The sequence below is a fragment of the Spermophilus citellus genome (assembly GCF_964194105.1).
Source record: "Spermophilus citellus genome assembly, chromosome: 3".
Taxonomy (NCBI): domain Eukaryota; kingdom Metazoa; phylum Chordata; class Mammalia; order Rodentia; family Sciuridae; genus Spermophilus; species Spermophilus citellus.
The window spans coordinates 122,553,796-122,573,219 of NC_138184.1; the positions used below are offsets into that span (position 1 = coordinate 122,553,796).

A 19,424-nucleotide genomic window follows, 5' to 3' on the forward strand; every position below is an offset into this window, starting at 1 on the left:
TCAAGCTCTCCCTGCACCGTGATTCTCTCTATATATGACAGGCACTGTGTTCTCTGCCCCATGGTCTCTGTAGTCTCATCTAAGCCCAGAGTCACCAAAGAGGTAGAGAATTCTGATCCCCATTTCCAGGTGACAAAGTGAGCCTTAAAGACACTTTCTCTAAGCTCCTGGCAAGGCCACTAGGCTCCAGCTGAAAGGGACTGAGCCTTTATATGAAGCTGACTTGTGTTAACAGGCATACCTCATGAAGAGGCCACCTTAGCTGCTCAGCAAAAGATCACTGCTGTTAAATAAGAATGGGGACCTGTATTGCCAGATCTGCTGATTCTGAAAGAGAAGCTACTTATGAGATTTATAGAAAAGATTCAGACTTTGAATTGTTTTCTAAAAATGTTAAGTACAATATAAACCAACCTCCACTCCAAAACCACCAACAATAACATAAACCCAAGAAATGTGTTGTCCATTTGCCCAGGCTGCCCTTTCCAGACATTCCCTGTCTTCCAAATCCCTCTATAAGGTTATATTATATCTTCAGTCCCACTAAATGCATCCAATCACCCGTATCCCATCTTTAGGAATTCTTTTCTATTCCACCCTCACCCAATCTGTCCATTCTCATTCATCCCCTGTGTCACACCACTGTTCCCACCTGCAAGTCTCTCAACTGGTCTCCTTGACTCTCAGTTAAAACCTGATGGAGCTTTTAAAAACTCATTTGGAATCATCTAACTTCTTCAAGCCACCCAGTAGAACAAGCAGATATCCAGATGCAAAAGAACCACCTTTTCCCTTCCCCACAAAAAAAAAAAAAAGAAAAAAAAAAAGAATTCAAATTTAAGAGCTCATGCTACAGAACTTCTGGAGGGAAGCACAGAAGAAAATTGTTCCTTCATTGAATTAGGCAGGCATTTCTTAAATAGGATTCCAAAAATGAAAACCATGAGAGGATATATTGATGATTTAATATTTAAGATATAAAAACTTTTCTTCGGAAGACATTGTTGAAAAAATGAACAAACTGGGAGAAAAATCTTTGTGAGACATATATATGCTAAAGACATACCCTAATATATAAAGAACCCTCAAACCTCACTTGTAAGAAAACTAAGAACCCAATTTTAAAAATGGGCACACAGTTTGGATACACCTCTCATGAAACAATGCATAGGCTTAGCAGGTAAGTGTATGAAAACTCAATATGATAAGCTAGGAGGAAAATGCAACTTCAAATCAGAATGAGATATCACTATATACCAATAAGGATGGCTAAAATTTAAAAGTCTGACGCTAGCCAGTGTTTGTTGATCACAGAACAACTAGAACACTCATACATTTTTTTGGCATGCACGCAAATGGTATAGGCAGTTTCTGATAAAATGAAATGTACAATATGACCTCCCAGTTTTGCTTTTAGTTATTTACAAAGACAAAGAAAAACTTAGGTTTTTCAGAAAAAACCTTTACACAACACTTCTAGCAGTTTTATTTGTTATTGCCTAAAACTGAGACTAGCCCAAATCTCTACCAGTGAATGAATGAACAAATTAATGTGCAATTTCATACAGTGGGATCCTAATCTGTATTAAAAGGGAAGTACTTAGGCTAAATGACATTCTGCCCTATTTCATTCAAAAAACACTCTCAAAAAGCAAAACTATGAGAAGAGAAAGTAGATTACTATTTATTGGAAGTATGGAGATCAACTCTGAGAGACTGAGAGGCAAACTTTTGGGGTAATCATTGCTCTGTATCTTTATCGGTTGCCCAGTTGCATCCCTCTCTAAATCCTAAAAGTATATTTTTTAAAATAACTTAATTTTCCTTTCAGCAAAATATACCTCAGTTTACCAAACTGTAAAAACATCCTTCGGAGATCCCCTGTTTTGGTTGTAAAGTCATTTTGATTTAAGCTATTAGGAACATGGGAGCTTATATTAAGGTATCACAAAGAATGGAATTTTATGAAAATTCTAAATAGGAGCTGCATAAACCTAGGGAATGGGGAGGTTAAGAGTATTTATTTGGATCTTCCTTTTTCATAAACTGTGTATACTGAGCCTAACTGCCTTGTCCTCACCTGGTCTCTTTGGTCCAGAACCCTTCCAGTTCAGAATCCTAGGTGCAACTCATCACTCTGCCCACTGACTCACCTACCTAAGGAACTGGACTTGGGCCAGATGGCTATACACAGGGCAGCTCCAGTTTAGAGGGTGGGGATTATATTGGTAAATCCAATGGTGGCATATCTTATACCCTCTGATCACTTTTAGGTTAGGTATAAATGAATATGTCCACACTTACCTCTCCAGCCTGGTCTCTGACAGATTTCTTGACTCTGTCCGTCCCCATCAGCTCCATCTCCAGAGTTCTATGACTAAATGTAGTTACTTAGTTTTATGACTAAGTAACTACAAGGTCTTTCAGGCTTTGGTCTAAAGTGCATGCCTCTTCCTGGACCTTTCTTTAGTTCCTTTTTTGCTTTACTTACCATGTTTGATGTTCCAGGACTCCATGGGGGCATTACCATCACTGGAAAGTCCTTGAATGTGATGAGTCTCCTCACATCTGGACTCCAGAGGCAGCCTATGACTTTGTTTTAGAGGGTTTGAGGAGCTGAAGTATTTGGAATACTGGTACACACGTAGATGGTTCTGGAGTCTGTTAAAAAATGCAGATTAACTCACAAGCTATGGATGCTGTAGGACTTAGATAAGCATGGGGATTTGCAGTGTGAATAGGTTCCTCCTGGTCTTGGGGTAGGTACTATGATTGTCTTATGATTGCAGATCTCTCCCTGCCCCACATAGGTGAGCTGGTGGGTAGTCTTTTGTACAGATGATCACTGGTTTCCAGCTCTGCCTTCCGGGCAACATATGCATGCACCATGTGCGATGGGGGCTGGGCTGAGGGACAGCTGTGACCAAATGAGAGAAGTGAGGACCACAGCTGGTCAGAGCATCTAGCAGCCATCAGGATGCCACTCACCATATTCTCGTTCTCTTTGCCAAGGCTACTGGCAATGTTTGAGATGGTGCCTGAGGCTCACAGTGAATCATTCCATTATTCCATTCATTTACACTACTGATAAATTCATTTGCATGATAACTATTTTTCAACATAACTTGTTCCACTTAATGCCTTCTCTGTGCTAGGGACTCCCCACTACCAGAAGGAACTAGTGAAGGGCACATGGTTACCACTATCACCATGCTTACAGTCAACTGGGGAGACAAATGTTAATCAATTCATTACTAATTAAAAATTAGAGTCTATCAGATTCTCTACTTTCAGCTGAATGAATCTTCTAGCTCATATTTGGATAACTGAATTCTTCACTGTCATGGAATCCTGTTTCTTGTCCTGAGGTCTAAATCCAGCTCATACATTTCCCGTTGGTGAGGTGCTTGAAACTATAAAGGCACACTGTCTTGCCTGAGGAGGTAGGGTTCTCCAGGATCATCTGTATATTGCCCGGCTGCTATCCTCCTGTAAGGAAGCATATCGGTAGGGATATTTGTAGTTTGGGGGATAGGAAATTACTAAGGTAGTCTGTCACAGGATTAGCTCAGCCAGGATCACAGAATGGGGCCAGTTGCAGCTTCTACAACTCCAGAGTGGCAAGTTCATGAACTTTTATCAGAAAGTAGTACTGAGTGGGTCCTGCTCACCGAAGTCCTCAGTGAGCCAGGAAATGTGGGAAAGAGGGCCTGTCCCGGGAATTCTAGGGATCAATGCCAGGATGAGAACACTTGAAACTTATTTCAGTTGACAGTGATATCTAAAAACTCACACAATTTGAGACAATTAAATGCAATGTCTGGCCCTAGAAAAGATCTTACAATCAAGAGGAAAAAAATACTATAAAGTATATCAGATCAACTGGCAAAACTGGAATATAGACCTAGATTAGATACACGTATCTTATCGACATAAATTCATGAATTTGGTAACTGCATTGTGGCTGTGTAAGATAATCTCCCTACTGGTAGAAAAAAAAAAAAAAACACACCAATGTGCAGAGGAGTAAGGGGCCATGGAATGTGGAACTTATCCACAAATGGCTCTGAAAAAAATACCATGTCCAAGTATGTAGAAATTTTCAAACATCTATAAAAGTCCCATGACCTGTCAGGCTTTCTGTCTGGAACAGGCATGGATTTCTGATCAGAGCACGTCTTGCATAGCTACAATGTTCAAAGCTTATAAACTTGCCCAAAGTTGGCTCAAACAGTTTTCTCTTTAATTTTCTTTTGTGTTCTTTATCTACAATAAGAGTCCTTTGTGCTCCTTTCTTCCAGGAATCTAAGATCCTTTCACATTATTCTCTCTTGATTTTTATCTTCTGGGATTCTGAACTTGGACCAAAGGACAGAAATTTTGGAGAGGCCCGGTTCAGTTATAGAAAAGGGTGACCTTTCGTTGATTACAGCGGTCTAAGGTGAGAGCAACTATTGCTGGAAACAAGAGTTTAAAACAAAAAAAAGTGCCTAAAAAGGGCTTTGGGACAATGAACAGTTTTCGATTCTTGCCCTGAACTTACCAGCTACTTGACCTTCAGAAATCACTTGGAGATTCAGTTTCCGGCTCTGTACAGTGGGTATCTCCTAGGAATCACCTAAGAGGACCAGAGTGAGGGTTAAAAACGAGCATTCTTGAATGTTTTGCACAAAGTGTTTGCTCACTGAAAGTAATTTATTGCAATAGGTGTTTTTATAACTTCAAGACCCAGAAAGAGACACACTCAAAGTCACGTTATCTGTATTACAACTTCGGCACAATAGAGACATTAAGAATCATTTATGGCAGTGATTTTCATTAATTCCGGAATCCGTCGAGCAGTCAATTTATGTTCCCGGTATGACCTCTTTGAATCCCGGGACATCACTTCACAGGCGGGCTTTATTCCCCAACTTCGAGGCAGCATTAAGGAAAAAAGAAGGGCTTCTCTACGCCCGCCTTCCAATACTCACACACACAGACGAAGAAACTGAGGCTCGGAGAAGCGAGGCTCTAGACTTGGCCGCCTGTGAGTAAACCCAGGTTGCCTTTCACCGGGCCAGGGACCGCCAGCCGCAGTTCGTTCTTCGTTTTGTCCGGGTTAAACGATTTGAATTGTACAGTTAACACTTTTTGAGTTTCAAACAATTCGTTTACCCGTGCCTTTCGGGACGGGTCCGATTTGTCTTTCACTGGGGCAGCCGCTGGAGCTCGGCTGTCGCGGTTCGGTGTCGAGGGATCCCGGGGGCCAGCAGGAGGTGTTCCCGTGCGCTGGCCCGGGGCAGAAGGCTCCGGGCGCGTCAGGCCCCCGAGGCGGCTGGGCCCGCGCGCCCCGCGCCACGCCCTGCGCCCAGGCCGCGGCTCCTCCCGCGCTGGCGGCCGCCGAGCGGTCCGGGCGGCGGCGGCGGCGGGAGGAGGAGCAGGAAAAGCGGCCGGGGGAGGAGGCGGAGGCGGCGGCGGCGGAGGCGGAGGCGGGGAGGGCGGGCGGGGCCGGGCGAGTTTAAAGCCCTTCGAGGGGGTGGGGAGGCCCCGAGGAGGCAGGAAGGGAAGGGAGCTGCTGTTGAGAGGGCGGGCGAGCTTGGCGCTCGGAGACCCGCCGGAGCCCAAAGTTTCCGCGCAGCCCCAGGGCGGAGGCTGCAGTGCGGGGCGCCCGGGACAGTCCTGCACGCCGTCCTCGCCCCGAGGGGACTCTGTGCCCGCCGCCTGCTGCACTGAGTGTCGCCGGCGGCCACGCGGAGGCGGCGAGGAGCGGCGCCGCGGCAGGTACGGAGTTGGGCGGGGAGCGCGGCAGCAAGTTACTTTGTGGTCCGCGCCGCCGCGGGGCCCGGGCGGGCCGGGCGGGTCCCCGCCGTCATTGTCTGCGCTCTGGCCGGCTGCGGCCAGGGACGGCGGGCCCCGCGGAGGCGCAACGGACGGAAGGGCGTCGCCTCAGGGCCGGGGGCTTCTGCACCCTAGGCCCGTGGCGGGCAGTACAGTGAGGCGGGACGGGGACTTCGGGTACGCTGGCGAGGCGGCGGGGCGCCCCGCCGGGCTCTCCCCGCTGCGCTCTCGACCCCTGGGGGGAGGTGTGGAGTCCGAGCGTCGCATTCTTGAACCATCTTGTCAGACGCCGTCGGCTAGGGGGTTGGGGCGGGGGCTGCGGTCAAGGCCACGCTCCCCCGGGCCGCCGCCCTGAAGGGTGGGCGCCCAGGCTCCCCAGGAGCCCCTGGTGTTCCTGCTGCGCGGCGGGGCCTCGGCGCGCGCGCCCAGGCGGGCCGGGCAGCGGTGCCAGACACTCCCAAGTCCCGAGCGCGGCCCAGCCTCCGACGGAGGATTTTCTTCTTCTTCTTCTTCGTGGTCCCGTGAAGTGACCCGGTTACCCGCCACTGGGGCCTAACACCAAGTTGAGGGCTCGCGAACTAGCCGCCCGCCAGCCGTGGAAACGTGATAAGAGCGGTACCGTTTGCAGAAGGAAATTTCTGATGCAACTCTCCGCCTTTGCTGATTGCCTCTCCAAACGCCTGCCTGGCGAGGGCCCTTGAGCATGTGCGTTATGGAAATTAGGGTATTCTTTACTTTTTATTGTGTTCGAATTTTCTTGGGATTGGAAGAAAGGCCAACTTCTTATCGTTTGGTTTGATAAAATGTTGTGGTAAAGTAGGGGAGCCACAGGTGATTTTTACAGGGGCCTTGATCTTTAGGATGCTTTTGAAAGAATGTTTTCTTGAAAAAGGTTTCATTCAAGAGATGCAAAGAAAAGACCCAAACAAGTAGCACTCGTGAGTAAATATGCGTTATTGCACAACTTTCTCTTTGCTGCTGTTTAAAAGGCCAGGCCCAGAAGACTTTGTTTCACAAAATGCTGATTCAGCTGTTTGGAGCCCCTGAGTTTCAAGAAATGGTGTTCTATTTAACGTTTCTCTCTGTTTTACTAAGAACACATGTTGTTAGCGCAGCAACAGGCATAGACTAGGGTTTATAGCACAATGATGGTAATATTTTAACAAGAGTTGACCTAGAGCTTCTCTTTCCAGGAGAACAGAGAGGTAGAATCTAGATTTTTACAGCAGAGTGGATTCTGACTAAGGTAATGATGAAGTGTCTATTAGGAAAGTATTTTTTGAAGTAAAAGTCCTGAATTCAAACGGTTTTTTTTCACCAGGAATGATTGCTGATGTCCAGGTTTTTCTGTTAAAAATCAGTTCTCCAGGATTCCTGCACATAATATTTGAGTTTTACTGGGAGCACTTGAAAGAGAAGGGCTGCACAGGCCAATCCCCAGATTACAGGGAGGGAATTTAAGGACAGACAGAGTTACATGCCCAGCAGGCATTGCAGTAACTGAGAAGTGTAGCCACTGATACTTTGGTAGCATTTCACAGTTTACAAGACACTTTCAAAAGCCTTGTTGCTTTTAATCCACTGTATAGTCCCCCTGATCCCCATTTTACAGGTCTGGAAACCGAGGCTCATGAGGTTAATTGGCACGCCTTAGGTCATTCGGGCTGGCAAACGATAGAACTATCACTAGAGCCTAAGCTTTGGATTCTTTTTAGTCCTGTGTGTTTTATGCTTGTGCAAAAGTACATCCACTGCTGAAGGAGAAATGGCATGGAGGAAGTACACCCTGCCACTCACACAGCTGGACAATAAGAGGCTGTGGCATGATGTTACTTAATCTGGTGACTTCCAGCCTTCGAGATTAATGCCATATTGGCGAAACCATTATCGATATTTATTTTTTATACTTGAACACACATTTGTTTTGGGAAGAAACTTTGATATCCATGAAGTCATAAGTTTGATATGGTAGTTATGTTTACGGTAATTAAAATAGAAAATCTGAGTACCCCTAAAGTCACCTGTTGCATATCATCTGTGGTCTGCATGGCTTTTGGAGCAGTGTTGAATTGGTTAAAATGGTTTTCATTTGTGGACCAGGAAACTGGAGCTGAGCAAATTCATGGCAGCTAACTGTCCAGGGCTTTGTGTGCTGCCCACTGCCAGGAATGGAACCCAGGGTAGCCCTGGCTCAGTTTTAGTGACAGGGTCTGTGTCTTGTCAGTCTCCAGCAGGAGAAAAGAATAAAGTTAGAATCTAAGTGCTGGCTCAGAACTCTTGATTTTGATGACTTAGCCGGGTCAGAGACTTTAAAATGTATGGAACTCAAACTCCTGAGTGAACAAAGAAATCTATCTTCATCTTGGAGCTGCAGATTTTTTTGGTTGGAACAGCTGATAAAAACGAATGCTTTAAAGTGGCATAAGTTAAGGAACTTATTTCTTTGGAATTCTGTCCACCTTTTAACTTCAGGGGAAGAAGAGCCTACAGAATAGTAGCATTTATTTGAGATTGTAAGTGGAATTATGTTGCTAACCTGACAGAACTCAGAGCAAACTGCAGGGGATTTTGGTCCTGTTTCATAGGAGAGAAGCATGTGCATTTGCATGTTGACTGCATAATCCATTTGTTAAAGTAATGTGGAGTTGCATGGGCTTGTGAGGAGAAAATATTTGCCTTGTCTTTGATTTAAGTACTCAGTTGTAGGTTCAAAATTTAAATGAACTTTTTCTGTTAGTGGAGATTTTTTTAAATCTATCTTATTTTTTGCTTATCTATGGAAATTTATTTCCTTCTTTTCTTACTTGTTTTTAATTTTGATGATTTGGCTGGGTCAGAAACTTTACAATGTATAGAAAACAATCTACTTACTACTTCAACAAAGGAATCTATTGTGCCTTTAGTGCCATCTTAAAGAGTCTTAGAATTTCTTGGATTGTTAAGCATTTCTTAAGGTGAATCTTGGGACTGAATCTAGACCTTTCTTTTTGAATGTAAGCATTTAAAGCTAGAAGTTTCCCTCTAGGCACTGCTTTAGCTGCATTCCACAAGTTTTGATGTTGTTTTTGTTATTTTCTAATAAAATTCAGTTCAGAAATATGGGAGATTATGGAAGAAATTAGGTTGGTCAAACTATGTGGTGGGGCTTGGCAAACAGGTGCTTTGGGATTTGAGGTGTGTTTTTCAGGGTGTGCACAGTAATGGGTGTATGACTGCCCTGATCTATTTAAGCATTGGATGGTACTGAATTTGTGTTAATATTATTTGAGCAGTACACTTTTAGGGGGCTTTCTTTGTTCTCCCTTCTGGTTGGAAATCCTGATGTCTAGCTGCCCTCCCAGACTCTGAGATGCAACCTTTCCTGCCACTTGTCTTTGGGAGGCTTTTGTCTACCCTCCTAGTGATACCAGGACCTGTTCACCGTGGGTACATAAAAGCAGGGGGAAGGGTAAAATCACCTGCTCACTCATGTAAAGGCAGACTGACAAGTTCTTCTTTAATAATAGAATGAAAAATGGTGTGATTGTCCTTTGAGAAGTCAGCAACAAAAACCATTTCTTAGGGTTATCAAAACTCATCTCAGAGGTAGAAATGAGTGGTGCTGGTTTCTGCTTTTGGCATATAGACAATAAGAAGATTTCCCTTCTCCCTATTTTAGAATATTAATATTTTTCAATCATCTGCTTTATATACGGATTTTCCTTGAGCAGACCTTAAATTCAAAGAGCTTTTTACTTAGGCTGGGTCCAGCAACACAATAGACTTTTTTTTTTTTTAAATATGCATTTTTAGTTGTTGATAGACCTTTATTTTATTCATTTACTGATATGTGGTGCTGAGAATCGAACCCAATGCTTCACACAATGCCAAATAAGTGCTCTACCACTGAGCCACAACCCCAGTTTTTATTGTTAACATTTACCAGGGCAATGGAGATAGGTACTGCATTTGGGTGCAGGTTGCCTTTTCCATCATATTGTGCCCTCTTTGCTTTGTTAGATCAAGGTAGCGGCTCACACGAACCATTCTATGAGGCTTATTGCCTCGATTGAACTGTTGGTTTTACCATTTACAAGTTTTGTGAGCCTGAAAAAGTTAATTAACTTCTTTCATAGAACAGAAATTATAGGATGGTTCATCTGTAAGTGTTGTCATGAAAGTAGAATGACATTAGGTTTGTGTGAATGATAGGGGCAGTGCATGGCACATGCTGACTTTGGTGGTGATGTGTCACAGTACTGTGCAGTCAGTCTCAGAGTAGTTTGTATGTTTGATCGCTTCCTTTCTCTTCATTTCTAAGGTCTGCTAGAAAGGGGACCCTGCTCTTCGTATTTCTGTCTTGCTGTGCTTTGCACACATTCATTGTGCAAAACCTTGTTGAATTGATCTGAATGTTCTGTGGGCCACTGTCACTGTTAAGAATCTTTTTATTGACTATGTTTAGCATGGCAGTTTGAACTCCTCACAGGTAGGATGCTAAGATCAAAGAGAGGTGAAGGACCATAGACTTCACTTTTCTGAAAACCATTTGAAACAGATAATAGTGTATAGCAGGTATCAAAAATTGGTTCCCTGTGACCTGCAGCAAAAGATGCAAAGACCTCCAAAAGGCACAAGCTCAGCTGGTTGCAGTTTTGGGTGAACAGAGAGATCCCTCGTGGAGCCTATGACATTTGTGTTTGGGCCCCTGAGGTTGGAATGAGATGAACATGAGCCACTCATCCTGGATATGCTGACCATGCCTTTGGGAGTGCCTTTGAACCCCATCCAAGGGCTGTACTGGTGGGCAGCCCACTCCTCCCTGAAGTCTTAGCAGCGTTTGAGCCAGTTAAATGGTCCTAGGCACAAGCAGCTGCCATCTCACAACTAACATGGGCTACTAAAGCACATGGCATGGAAAGAGCTCAGTGTATGTTGTGTAGGCACTCCAACCTGAAATCCTTTTAATATAAAAACCTTAATACTATCACAAATCTAATACAGCTTGACCATCTCTAATCTGGAAACCAGAATTCCAAAATGTCCCCAAACCTGAAACTTTTAGGGTGGCAAGTTGATACCGTAAGTGGAAAATTCTACATCATGAAACTTTGTTTCATGCACAGAATTAGTAAAAAATATCGTAATTAATTATCTTTAGGCCATGTATATATAGTATATATGAAATATAAATGAATTTTGTGTTAGAATTGGATTCCCTCCCCAAGATACCTCATATGTGTTCAAATATTCCAAAATCTGAAAAACAAATCAAAATCTAAAACACTCTGATACCAGGCATTTTAGATAATGAATACTACTCAGAGCAATAACTTTAGGAGTCCCTACCACAGGAAATTTAAAATGATGAAAAAGTGCTATGAATTGAATGACTTTTAAATTTAAATGTTTGTATAGTACCCTTGTGCCTGAGCACAAACCCTTCGTTGAGTCTGGGCCTCTGCTTGAGAGAGCTGTCCTTAGAAGGTCTTTGTGTTGGGAAGAAGGTAGAACTAGGCGAGTTCAGTGGCCCTCTGATTGTCCTGAATGGGTTGGCTTCAGGCAGAGGCTGCTGCTCTCCTTTCCACCCTGGCAGCGTCACCTGGCCCAGCACAGGCTGTGGTGTGTTCCCTGAGAGCCTCCACGTTGCCATTTCTAGGGAGCTGCCTGTTCTCTTCCAATGAAAATTGTGTGGGTCTCACAGAAACTGCTCCAGGATGTTCCTAGAGATATGAGAACATTATGCGCCATGGCCTGCATCTCCTTATTGGGATGGGGGAGCCTAGGAGGAGGGAATAAAGCAAAAAGAGGAGCTCCTTGCTTCCTTCTTGGGTCATCCCCAACTGCAGGCCTTGCCTGCCCTACCCTGCACTCTGGGGCCTGCAGGCTGTGAGGGAGGGGATGCAGACAAATACCCCTGTTGTGGCCCTCCGTCCTCAGCTGAGACACTGTCCCTACCACATGAGTGTCTCTACTGTGTTCATCTGGAGGGGTACCTGGCTTTGTAATTCCTTGACTCTTGAACTGATTTTTTTTTTTTTTCAGTTTAATCAATGATGGAGGGACATAAGTTTAAAGAGTCACCTAATTCCCCAGAAATAACCAGGATTATCAGGATGTTTTTTTCCCCCCATGTTTACCTTCATATTTTTAAATAGAGGTCTGAATAATATATTACAATTCCTTTCCGTTTATCCCTGTTCTGCTGCCCTAGTAGAGCCCAGTTTTTCACATACTTCTTTGAGGTTTCACCCTTTTGCCATATCCTGTGCTTACTCCTCCTGTCTTCCTTAGTAAATTTATCAAGATCATTATGCAGAGTGGGGACAGTACCCTAAATGCTGCTCATATTTGAGCCATATAGTATATAGTGAAACATTTTTTTCTTTATACGTTATTTTGTTTTATCCTGGAGTTGTTTCTGCTTAGATGTTTTTACTCACTCTACTCCTCTCAAATTTACACAGTTATATGAATCTTAGAAGCATTAGGTAATCTGCTGGTTTTATCTTTGCAAGCAGTCTTCCAGGTGTCCTTTGGAACGGTCACTCTGAAGGCGCCCTGCACAGCTGTCATCTTGGAATCTTTCATCTCCATCATCCTGGAAATGCCCTTTGCTTTTCTCTTAGATTTCATGACTTGCTCTTTCTTGATTTATTCCCAAAAGTTGGAGATACACGGGATGTAATTTTTTTGAGACTGAGCCTGTCTGAAAATGTTCTTAATTCTAATTCCACAGTTTATGATTTTATAAATTTCTAAACAGGACAGTTTTCCCTCAAAAATTTTGAAGGACACCTACTGTCTTTAGGCAGTATGGGGTTGTGGGGTTGAGAGTAAAGTTCATTTGGTTCTTGATTCTGAGTATGAAAGAATACCAAAGTGTTTCTTTTTATTTTTTGGCTTTGGCTTTTGTTTCCTTTCGTTTTGTCATGGTAGAAGCTTCTAGGGTATTCTTTCTGTGTGTGTATTCTGAAGTCCTTGAAGATGTGTCTTGTTGGGTCTGCATATATTATGCAGTGTGTTGAGGTTCCTTTCAAGTTGGAAACTCAAATCTTTCTGTTTTTTGTTTTGTTTTGTTTTGTTTTGCTGGGGATCCAACCCAGGGCCTCATGTAAACTGGGAAAGCATTATACTGCTGAGCAACATCCCCAGCCCTCTTTCTGGTCTTGAACATGTTTTTGAATAAAATCTTTAATTTATTTTCTTCCGTTTTCTCTTTTTTTTTTTTTTCTAAAATGGAAGTTGTTAGCCTTCTACATTGGATCTCTTACTAATTTTTTTTAATCTTCTATTCTATATTGGTTGTATTGTTTTAGGTTTTGGATTATATCCTTAATTTGATCTTTTTAACCTTCCAATTTATTTTAAGTTTCTGTTGACATTTTTTATTTTCAAGGATCTTTTTTTTTTTCTTTTTTCTTAATAGACTTTAGTTCAGAGCCATTTTAAGTTCACAGTACAATTGCCCGACTCCTGTGATATCCCCCACTATGGAAAATTTGAAACCAGAGTGGTACATTTGTTACAGCCAATGAACGCATGCTAACTAACACATTTTTGACCCCAGAAGGAAATATTCTTTTTTTTTTTTTTTTTTAGTGGCATGATATTCTTTTTCCGTAGATATAATAGCCCCTTTTATCTCAGCTGAAGAGACTTTAAAAAAAAAAGTTTCATGCATAGTTTATTCTCTCCAATTTTAAACTTTTCTGATTGTTTGTGTCTGGCTTACCTGGAAAGCAGACCTATGGCAAACACTTGTGTGTTTGAAAGAGGGTGGGAGAGCTGGGGGAGGGGGCAGGAAGGAGGGATCCTGCTGAGCCGCATTGCATGGAACTCAGTGAAGCTGCCCAGGAGGGGGGGGGGGGCGCTCCAGTGTGGGTTTGACTTGTGGCAGGAACTCCTGATCCTCAGGACAGACTTGAGGAACAGGTGGGAGTGGACGATGTATCTTCTATCAGTGCCCCTTGTCATGATCCAAGGGGGTGAATCTGTACTGTTCTGTTGTTAGTCTGGGGGCCTGGAGGAACCTAGTGGTTCCCATGCAGGCTGCAAGGTACCTGGGAGCCCTGGGAGGAACATGCTCTGCAGTGGGCAAGGACAGGGCCCAGAGAGGTGAGGCCCACAGCTCCCTGTGGGAAGTTGGAAGTCTTTTATCCTGTGAGCCTTTGTGAGTGGGTGCTTTGATTCATGGACAGATGTTCAGCTGCCCAGTTATGTGGAGGAGGAACCCATGCCTCAGGTTTCTTCTCCATGACTCTGAGAATCCTTATTTGTTCCTTCTGAAGTGAGGCTTGGGGAGCTCCCTTGACTGACCTGTTTTCAGTCTAGGACCAAAGAATTGAATGAACCTGCTGACCTAGGTCCAGAGACCTGTCTCATTGATTCCAGAAAAGAAGCCCCTTCACTTATCTGTGTGAGGGAGCCCAGGAGAGTCTGTGGTTCTAACTCTTCAGTAGATTTCTAATTCATCCTCTTATTTTGGTCCTTGCCTTCCCTCCAATATTGGAGGTAAATGATATTTCTACTAATCTAAGGATTTTTAGATAGTTCTGATAGTTCTGGCAATCTGATGATAGTTCTAATTTCTAATGAGATTTTCTGGACTTCCCTGAGTATAGCAAACTTTTTCTGTTTTTTTGACTTAGCTTTCAGTTCTTATACATTCCTAAGTCAGTTACCCCCATAACATGGGGGTTTTGGTATCTTCAAAAGATTTATCTTCCTTTGTTCTAGCAGAGTAGGACTTCTCTAATTCCTTGCCCAATGTTGGACCTTTTTTCGTTGCTCTTCCCACATCTAGGAAGAGCTGCATTGAGCTCGGATCTCCCCCCCCCCCCCCAAGTCAGGGAAGTGTGTTAGGGAAGCCCTTTGTGGATGTAAACTCTTGTAGCCTAAGTGCCTGCAGGGTGGGTGTGATGTTCAGCTGAGGGAGTTCACCGGGCAGACAGAGAGCAGCCAAGCAGGGAGGCCTAGGGACAGCTAAGCCACCTTTGTGGTATTGACTGCAGAGGTCGGGTGGAGTCACAATGTCAGAATTGCAGACAAGCCTCCAGTGAGTCTGGTGTACCGAAGGAAGACAGATTCTCTCTGCCAGCCTCTTTCTTGGGGCCTTCAGTGAGGTATGGAATCTCTCTGTGCTTGATATTTTAAAAGAATCTCAGGATTGGATTCTGTTCTTCCGTCTGCCATTTTATTCCTTGTGATGTTCACTCTGTAACAGCTCCACTTAGGTGGTGCCCAGTTGAAGTGAAAAGCCTTCACACCTTAGGTGATTGTAATGCAGTGCCTCCAGGAGCAGGCAGGAGCAGGCTGGGCTATTTGTGGTCCGCAGGATTGAGAGAAGGGCTTTTTGCCCTTTGATTTGGGTTTAATGTTCTGTTGGTGTCTTTTCTCAGAACCTGCCTCAAATCTGCTTTTGTTTGATCGACTTTATAATATTGGAATTTCGTGATCCTGTCCACCTTGGAACCTCGGGTCCCTGGGGTGAACATCTGCAGTTTCCATAGCCTCCTACTCTGATGCAGTTAGGGATTGGAGCTGGCCTCTGAGCCTGCTGGATTTGGGCAGCTTTTCTGCTGTTTTGCACACCGTGCTCAGACTTGGTTTTCGAAGCTCCTTGCTCCCTTTGTAGATGTGAAGGTAGTGAAGCATCTCAGTTTCATAATCCATCGCCTGCTGTTGGCTGTCACTGTTCTTTCTGCTATCTACAACTTCTAGCTTTTTCTACCATGTTCTCTGGTAGAGAAGATTGTAAAATCTACTGATTACTAGTTTTGTGACCTTGTTAAAGTCACAAACAATATCTCCAAACCTTCTTTTTTGCTTCCTTTATTGCACAATTGTGTTTAAATACAATTGGCTTTCTGTATTCGTGGGTTCTGCATACACAAATTCAAGCAACCGTGGGTCGAAAATATTCAGGAAAAAATTGCATCTCTGTTGAACATGTACAGACTTTTTTCCTTATCATTATCCCTGCACAATATACTATAACTGTTTACATAGCATTTACATTGTATCAGGTATTATAAGTAATCAAGAGATGATTTAAAGAATACAGGATGTGCACAGGTTATATGCAAATACGACTTCATTTTTATATAAAGGACTCGAGCAACCACAGATTTTGGTATCAGTGGCGGTCCTAGAATCAATCCTCTGAGAATAGTGAGGGATGACTGTGTGTGTGTTTGTATGAAGTCACAAATATCTCCTGACCTTTTTTGCTTCCTTTGTTGCAGGTTCGTGTGTGTGTGTGTGTGTGTGTGTGTGTGTGAGAGAGAGAGAGAGAGGGGGGGGGGGAGAGGGAGAGAGAGGGAGAGGGAGAAGTGACTGCTGCATAGCATAGCAGATGTTTAATATATACTATCTGTTATTTTCCTCACTAACTCTTAATTTAAATGGAACCCTACTTTTTCGTTGATGTCCAATAGCATTATGCCTGTGGCTTCCAGAGAGAGCCTCTTCCTTCTTGGTTGTTTTTCGCTCTGACATTTTGAGGGAGGGTGTGAGGCGAAAGTGGGCTTGACAAAACAGAACTAGCTGGCCTTGGTCACTCAGCCCTCTCTCCCCCCCATGCGGTTCAGGACAGTGGTTCTGCTGGTGGCATGTCCGACTTACGGGGGACCCACTATTCAGCCCCGTTCTCTGAATCTGGTTTAACGGGTGGATATGGAGGACTTTCGGCGTCATGAGAACGGCCAGCGTGCGTGTTTTTGCCCATCAGGGCGGAGGGGGCCTGTGGGGGAGGGGAAGAAGCAATGCTGGGAGCAAGAGGTTCTTCAGGGTTGCCATGAGAACCAGGGATCCGGGGATTGGGCAGCAGAGGGCCCCCGCTGGGGCTCGGGGCGTGGCCGCGTCACATGGGTTTGGTCCTGGGGTTCCCATAGTGCGCAAGGACCCAGCCGCGTCCCTGTCCTCAGCGGTGTCCGGTCTCGTGGAAGCCGAGGAGTGCAATCGTGGACAGGGGTCGGCTAGGCTGGACTGGCCTCCTGGCACCTGTGCAGTGATGGGGGTGGGTCCAGTTGGGCATGTTCGGGAGGCGGGGTGGTATTGCACCCTTGCCGGGATGGCGTCCCCGGAGGCGGCATTGGTTCGCTTAGCGTGTTAGCGCGCGTTCGCCTGGTGTTCGCCTGGGCTTCGGCCCTCCGGTTTGGTTTTCTGCGCTGCAGGCCCCTGGTCGGGGCGGAGCCGTGGAGAACTAGCGCGAGCCGCGTGTCCGAGCGCTGTCCATGCGGAGCGCTGTCCACGCGCCGGGCAGTGCCGGGCGCCGGAGCCCTCCCCGGGCCGGTGGCGCGCACGCAGCGACCCCGTGCGGCAGAGGCTGCGGTAGCGGGTTCTCCAGGTACGCAGGTGGGCACTGCCATCGGGGATATCATCGGGGGGCCGGGGGTAGGGGATAGCAGCCAAGGTCACGGTGGTCAGTCGGAAAGGGTCAGCGCTCCGTGTTGCGGAAAGGCCCTAGCGGTCGGCAGTTCGCCGCGAGCTCGCGAACGCGAATGGCCGGCGGTCTCGGCCGCGCTGTTCGCCGCCTGCTGCCGGCTCGCCTGCAGTCCGGGATCGCGAGAACCTCTGTTGATGTTAGCTGTAGGACAGTATTATGTAACCATTTTTAATCTTAATTGCTTAATATTATGTAACAAGTAATAACTGTCCCCATAAAAACCTGTAACAGGAACTCGGAGATATCTCATCCGCTATCTGTTAGCCAAGTGGTGGGTAGCCGTGTGGGAACCAGCTTGGGAAATGAGCAGATATACGGGCATCCGGGGTAACTGGACCTGTTTTCTCTGTTAAAAACAGAATACCAAGGTCTGCCTGGATGTGTTTTAAACCTTGATGGCGTATAGTCTGGTATAAAAAGCCCCCGTTAAACACATATTTTAATATTGCATCTTTATCCATTAAAAACGTCCTGCTCTATGGAAGGAGAATATCAATTAGTGAGAATTGGCGTGATGAAGATGTTGGAATAGGTTTTGCGTTTTTGATGGAGTTCAACAAATTGTTCATATGGACGTGTCGGTCTTCCATGCCCTCCATATTCAGAAAAACAGTCAGATCACCTGTTTACACGTTGACTGTCCCTTTCATCAGCTGCCATTTTTCTGTTGATGGCAGGAGTCCTTGCCAGTGTACTGATAGGAGGCCTGGACAGAGGAGTCGGCACACAGGTAGCTGTTGGCTGGGGAGACCACTGTCTTTAACAGTCTCATTCCTAGTCCAGTGAGTAAAAAGTGGGTGGTTTTTTTTCCTTTTCCTTTTTCTTTCTTTTTCTGTTTCTTCCTTTCTTTTTTTTTCTTTTTCTTTCTTTCTTTCTTTCTTTTCTTTTTTTTTTTTTTTTTTTTTTTTTTTTTGGTCACGGTTCTCTTTAAGTCTGAAATGCAGTGAATGACTGCAGGGATTTTGACCTGTTGGTCAGGGAGCTCGGGTACTGCCTTTATTTTACTGCTTGACTCTGTTCCTTTGCTTTTCAGCATCTTGGTTATACTGTCCCTGTTTGCAGCGGGAATGCAGCCCATGTATTTCCCCTTTAGCCATGGCCCCTGTGCTCAGCATATTGGGTGGGGGCAGGGTAGAGGAGCTTATTTTTCTCTTTCTTCTGTTAGTCCAGAAAAAAAAAAAAGGTGATAAAAGACACTTTATATTCAAGGTTCCAGGCAACTCTGTGCTGAAGCACAGTTTAATAGTAGTGTAGGGTGTGATATCATGTTGTGGATTTAGGATTGAATCCCTGTTGTGCTTCTTGTCCTTCCCTGTATCTGGACCAGTGCAGCAGGAATAATAGTTTCTGCCCTGTAGAATTAAGAATATTGTATGCTAACTGTGGAAGAACACAGTAAATGGAGTTAATGGCAAATTCACTACCAGTTTGAAGTGGGTGGGAAAGTTCCAGATTGGTAGAATAAAAATGTGAGTTATTTTTATTCCTAAATCTCTCCTAAGGATTTCCATCACCAGTTACTCCTCCAGCCCTCATGTAATTACCACCCAGAACTGGGCTTCTGAACTTTCAGAGAACACTGCATCTTTTGAATTTTAGAATTAGGTGACATTTAGGCGACAGTCTAAATTCACTGACTTTCAGCCCTTGTGGCCCCACAAAAGCCAGGCAGCTTGTTGCAGTATGTACTTGTGACTTAGTAAGAATATTTTAGGAAACTCTCTTGGACTAGAACAGTTTTATATTCCTTTCAGGCTTGGGAAGCGGCACTTTTGATAATGCCCAAGTGGAAAAACATGTGGGGAAAGACCAGGAACATCAGGGTGTACCCTGAACTCCCGCCGCTTAATGCTTATCTTTGGGCCCCTCTTGGCTCTCTGCTACTAATTTTCTAGGCCCGGGAAATGTCATCCACCATTTCTATGAGGCACACCAGGTGATACTTAACAGGCACAAAGCTGGGGAAGCGATGCTATGTTCTTGGCCTTGGAACCACCCAGCTTTCTGGCGATTAGGTCGGAAAGTTGGCAGCTCCTGTCTGGTGGAGTTGTTGCCTGACTGGAGGGACAAGGGCAGAATGACGGGTGGCGTTGAGGCAATCTGAGCCCTGTGGCCCCTGTGAGGTCTGGGAACATGTGTCAACAAGAGGCCTTTGTGTGGGCTTTCTTATTCACTC

At 44.9% G+C, this 19,424-nt stretch overlaps 1 protein-coding gene across 4 annotated transcripts in view; it reads left to right on the forward strand.

The window, feature by feature from the left end:
- The first annotated feature begins 5,628 nt into the window (after positions 1 to 5,628).
- Positions 5,629 to 19,424, forward strand: part of GRB10 (growth factor receptor bound protein 10) — a 190,278-nt gene continuing 176,482 nt past the window's right edge. For 2 of the 4 annotated variants that reach the window (XM_081287895.1, XM_081287898.1), the window contains exon 1: positions 5,808 to 5,997. The gene's annotated coding sequence lies outside the window, so the exon portion shown is untranslated. Of the gene's footprint in view, positions 5,764 to 5,807; positions 5,998 to 19,424 lie in introns of those variants that run through there. The other 2 variants (XM_081287896.1, XM_081287897.1) reach the window with 2 other exon arrangements.